The sequence below is a fragment of the Castor canadensis genome, chromosome 3 (genome assembly GCF_047511655.1).
Source record: "Castor canadensis chromosome 3, mCasCan1.hap1v2, whole genome shotgun sequence".
In the NCBI taxonomy this organism is placed as follows: Eukaryota; Metazoa; Chordata; class Mammalia; order Rodentia; family Castoridae; genus Castor; species Castor canadensis.
This window is the reverse complement of record NC_133388.1, coordinates 70,555,652-70,561,307: the sequence shown is the minus strand read 5'-3', so window position 1 is coordinate 70,561,307 and position 5,656 is coordinate 70,555,652. Positions and strand designations below refer to the sequence as shown.

Below are 5,656 nucleotides of genomic sequence, written 5' to 3'. Positions count from 1 at the left end.
CTAAAATATGCTAACACAAAATATAGAAAAAGAAAAATAATTTTTATGATATTTCTAAGTCCCTAGTATTCAAAGATAAAGGATTATTGATTATTTGATAAAAGTTATGTGCACCACTGTTTAGATGGAATACATTTTTTTGGTAGTATGGGGTTTGAACTCAGGGCCTCACACTGGCTAAGCAGGTGCTCTATCACTTGAGCCCTCCATCAGCCTTTCTGTATTGGGTATTTTCTTTTTTTTCAGTACAGGGGGCTTGAACTCAGGGCCTACTCTTGAGCCACCCCACCAGCCCTTTTTTGTGGTGGGTTTTTTTTGAGAGAGGGTCTCGCAAACTATTTGCCTGGATGGTCCTTATCTCAGCCTCTTGAGTAGACAGAATGACAAGCATGAGCCTCTAGCACCCATCTTAGATGGTATTTTCTTTCTTTTTTTTTCTTAGTCATACTGGGGTTTAAATTCAGGGCCTTGCACCTGTAAGGCAGGTGCTCTACCACTTGAGCCACACTCGTAGCCCTTTTTGCTTTAGTTAGTTTTCTAATAGAGACTCACATTTTTGCTTGGACTAACCTGAACTGCATCATAGCTTGGATGACAAGCACACACCACCACCTTCAGCTTATTGAATGAGATGTGGTCTCCCTAACCTTTCCATCAAACCCAGGTCCTTTGATTTCTGCCTCCTGAATAACTGGGATTACAAGCATGAGTCACCACACCCAGCCTCTATTTGCTTTTTGATGGGCAGATTTTCACAAAATAAAGGACAGGGAAACACTCAGCAGATGACACAACTCAAACACAAGTGACAATAAAGCAGAGCTAACTACTCCACATCCACTAGCTGCATAACAAGACCACAAGAATTGAAAAGTTTTGTTTTTGAAGATTCTTTTCTTTTTTTTTTCTTTTTTTTATTGACAGTACTGGGAATTGAACTCAGAACCTTGCTCTTGCCAGGCAGGTGTTCTACCACCTGAGCCATGCAGCCAGCCCTTTTGAAGATTCTTTTGATTTTTAAAAATTCATTACTATTCTTTTACTATGCTTGGTTAAAACCAAATGAACTCAAGACATGAATGAGACAAAATTACTGTAGAGAACAGCCAAAATGGCTAAAATAAAGGTGAAATCAGCAAGAATCAGAATGCTCAGGAAGCAGCCTGAATGCCCACATTCCTTCTAGGAGGGAGTAGAAATTGGTATAGGTGAGCCAGGTGTGGTAGCTTGCACCAGTAATCCCAACACTGGGGAAGCTGAGGCAGGTGAAGTGTGAGTGTGAGCCAGCCTGGGTTACATAGGGATGCTGCTTTGGGAACCACATTGGACACATCTACAAAGCCTTTGGCATGGATACACTATAAACTGCCAAGTTCCTTTCTAGCTCTGTGTAGCCAACAGAAAGGCACGCTTCCGTGCAGAATATGTAAATGGTTTTAGCAGCAGCATCTGTAAAGAACCCCAAACAGAGAAGCAGCCATTCTGTTCCTGTCAACAGAATAGACAAATAACTTCATGGAAAACTATATTGTCCATCGATAAGAATGAAGGAGCTACACCTACATGCAACAACATGGGAATGAATCTCACGAACTGATGTTGAGTAAATGAAAATACATGTCAAAGAACAGGTGCGAAAATGATGCGTTTGTATATAATATAAAAGCAAGTACAACTAATCCCCATGCCATAAGCTAAAATAGTGTCATTCTTGCAGGAGGCGACGACTCAGAAGGCAGCTGAAGAGGAGCAAGAAATCCCGATTGCTCCTAACATTCTAGTTCTTTGTTGCTGTTGTTGTTTGCTTTTTGGTGGGACTGGGGTTTGAACTCAGGACTTCATGATTCCACAGCAGGAACTCTACAGCTTGAGCTTCTCTAGTCCATTTTTTTCTTTAGGTTATTTTGGAGATGGGATCTCAAGAACTATTTGCCCAGGCTGGCCTCGAAGCATGATCATGCTGATCTCGACCTCCCAGGTAGCTAGGGTTACAGACGTGAGTCACTGGTGCCCAGCTATTTACTACTTCTTGATCTGGGAGCTGATTACACAGACTGTGTTAAATGTGTAAAATTTTCCTGATCCCTACATTTCTGTTGGGTGTTCTTTCCCACATGCCTAATTTATTCATTGAAATGTCAGAAATGGCTGGCATGTAGCTCAGTGGTAGAGCACCTGCCTAGCATGCACAAGGCCCCAGGTTTAAAAAAGCTTCTAAAAGATTGCTTTATGGAGAAATAAACTTACAGAAGCTTTTTTCAGTGCTGGGGATCAAACCCAGGGCCTTTTTCATGCTAGACAAGCACTAGTGCTGACATGTATCCCTAGCACTGGAACTCCTTAAATCCACAGCTGAGAACAGATGAGAGAAAGTAGAGTCAGAATTGATTAAGAGTAATCAACAATATGGGTGTTTTACAGTGTGACTCCTCTCCATCCACTGAAAAGTAGGCTCTATGTCCCCTCACCTTGAATCTAGACTCTGAGACTGCCTGACCAATATAGCTGAGGCAACACTGAGCAGGTGCCCAGGCCTTCAAAAACTAGCAGCTTCCACGTCCTGCCACATGGGGTGCTCACTTTGGAATCTTTCCACCGTACTGAGAGGAAGCCTAAGCACCCTCATGACAGGACCACATGGAGGTGTCCATCCAGCATTCTAGCAGAAGTCCCAGGTGACAGCCAGCGACAGCCTGAGACATGAGTAAAAGATCATTCAGACCACTCCTGCCCACGCCTTCTGTGTTTCCAGCCATGGCCTCAGATATGATGAACAGCAAGCCATGTCTGTGCTTTCTGAATTCCTGCCCCAGAGAATTTACTAGCACACTAAAAAGTTGTTTTTGCTACTGATTTCTGGATAGCTCATTCCACAGCAAAAATAACCAGAACAACATACAAACACTGAAGGAAATAAGGATTATGGTAGCCAGGAAATATGCCATTCAGATTTCCTTCAAAAGAAATTGCTTGAGCTGGGCATGGAGGCTCATACCTGTAATCCCAGCTATTCAGACAGTAAAGATGGATTAGGGCCAGGCATGGTGGCTTATGCCTGTAATCCTAGCTACTAGGAGGCAGAGATCAGGAGGATCTCGGTTCAAAGCCAGACCAGGCAAATAGTTTGAGAGACCCTATCTTAAAAAACCCTATCATAAAAAAAAAAAGATGACTCTTGACACAAGGTACACTTAAAGGTGGGATCTCCAGAAGACATCACTTGATATCAGCTTGATACATTTTTGTATGGTAGAATTTCCTCTGTTTTACACATCATCTGCAGCCAGCAGAAAACTTCCTCATGATATTTTCAAGACCTAAGGCCTGTTCTGAACATGCTCTTTCTCTTCTAGTCACATTTCCATGACACAGGGGACAATGTATTCCACTTTAATTCATTGCAGTCAGGAAATATTTTCTACAGAAATCATGCTGACAGGCTGTGGTCTTCACCAGCCCAGCAGTGGAAATCTTGGGTGTAGGACCAACCGTGGAGAGCTCTTCACCCTGGCAACTCCCAGCATAGACCCTGAGGGGGAAGGCAATCAAGTCAGGAAGCAGCCCCAAAAGTCCAAAATTAAGTAGGTCCTTCCTGTTTTCTCTGCCACTTTCACCCCACTTTTAATGTGGCCTTATCAACACCTCCAGGTCTGTGTCTTGTCCCGATTTCCACACTGTCAATGCCCTCTCTGCTCCTCTTTCTTCTGGGATTCTCTCCGTCAGGGGCCATTCCCATTGCTCTTGTGCCATACATGGCTTGCAAATGTCCACACTCGGGATCAATTTATTCATCACTTTCTGTGCCTTTACGGTTTAGCTGCACATAGCAGCTTAAGTCACAACTGTCTGTCCTGTCCAGTACTCATTAATGGTCTCCAAATCACACTAGGCTCCCAAAACCACTCAGCCCTCCCCAATGGGAGTACTGTCTCCTGGTTCCCTGCAGCCACTGCTCCAAGCTTGTACCATGTCAACCTCTTACACAATCATCCTCACTCCCAACAAGTGACCTCGCCTCCCATGTCCCAGAGAAATAAATGCCAGCAGCTGCTTTTCCCTCAGAACCATCAACAAACCTCTCTACAAATAAATTGGGTCACCACCAGCTCTGTGCTCTCGGAGATTTGGAGCTGGGTCCTGATGAGGGCTGAGCTGTGTGTCCACCTGAGTATTTGATCTTCCTGTCTGCTCCAGGACCTGGTCACACACTGCTCTTCTACTCCAGTCTGGCCTTTGTCTCACAAAACTGTCCCATGAGTCCCTAATTTCCAAGTTCAAGGATACTTTCCAGCGTTCTGGACCTCTCTCTTTTGCCTTAGCACCCTTCTCATGACTCTGTTTAAAACTCTAACTTCTGGGTTTTCTTTTATTCTCCTCCTAATCCCCTCTGCCACATCAAATAATCTCTTTCCATTTTTCTCTTGGTGCTTCCTGGTCACTATCTAATATTGTCAACATCAGCATTCATTTCTCTGGTAGGACTTGGGTTTGAACTCAAGACTTTGTGCTTCCAAGCAGGTGCTCTACCACTTGGCCACACCTCCAGTCTTTTTTGCTCTGATTATTTTGGAGATGGGGTTCTCCTGAACTATTTACCCAGGGCTGGCTTCCAACTGCAATTCTCCTGATTTCAGCTTCCCTGGTAGCTAGGATTACAGGTGTGAGACATCGGCTCCAGGCTGTTTATTTATTTATTTACATTTAGACTTTGAAGATGCTTATAGTCCATGTATTGTGCGCGAAAGCCGTCGGGACAGTTACATTTTTCTACTTCAGTGAGGTTATGTTCGTTTGAGACACAATTAGGTTTACCTGTTTATGTTTGTTATTCAGGTCTCTCCTTTATTCTTGAAAACTATGGAAAAGTAACAGTTATAAACCATAAAAAGGCACACAAGGCAGGGCCACTCTTCCCGTGATCGCACTCAGCCTTAGGTAATTGATCAATTCTGGTTGATCGGTGCTGTGTTTGTCACTCACATCTGAGTCCCTGCCTCACGCCTTCCGAAGCGCAGAGATCTAGGAAACGCCGGGAGCGCAAGGAGACCTGGGACCACCGAACTGCCTGAGCCTTAGGACTGCGATGTCCCAATGGGGGAACGTCAGAAGATAACGGGAAAACCACACTGCTAAATCCAACCTGAAACTTCACGGTACAAGAATAATGCTCATTTTAAGGGGAAGTCAGAGTAGACTTCCCCAAGTGCTGAAGATCCTCACCGGGCTGCAGGGGGATCGAGCTTCGTGACGTCATCACAGGGGCGTGGTGTATGCAGATGAGCAAGCGCGCAGAGACTGCCGGTCCAGCTCATCCTGGGCCTCCATTCCTGCGTGGAAAATAGCCAAATGGTGCGGGATTGGTTTTCCTGAATGCGGATAGGGACCGAGAGGGCATGTGGGGTCTAACGGTGCGGAGGGCGCGTGAGGCAAGTGACCGTGAGTGAAGAGTGAGGCTGGCGTCAGGGTGAGGGTGTAAGGCGGACAAACAACTCATACTTACCTGGCAGGGGAGATACCATGATCACGAAGGTGGTTTTCCCAGGGCGAGGCTTATCCATTGCACTCCGGATGTGCTGACCCCTGCGATTTCCCCAAATGTGGGAAACTCGACTGCATAATTTGTGGTAGTGGGGGACTGCGTTCGCGCTCTCCCCTG

At 45.2% G+C, this 5,656-nt stretch overlaps 1 non-coding gene across 1 annotated transcript; it reads left to right on the top strand.

Moving 5' to 3' along the window:
- Positions 1-5,492: 5,492 nt before the first annotated feature.
- On the top strand, positions 5,493-5,656 carry LOC141421884 (U1 spliceosomal RNA). The gene has a single exon (XR_012446574.1). It is a non-coding gene; the product is annotated as a U1 spliceosomal RNA (small nuclear RNA).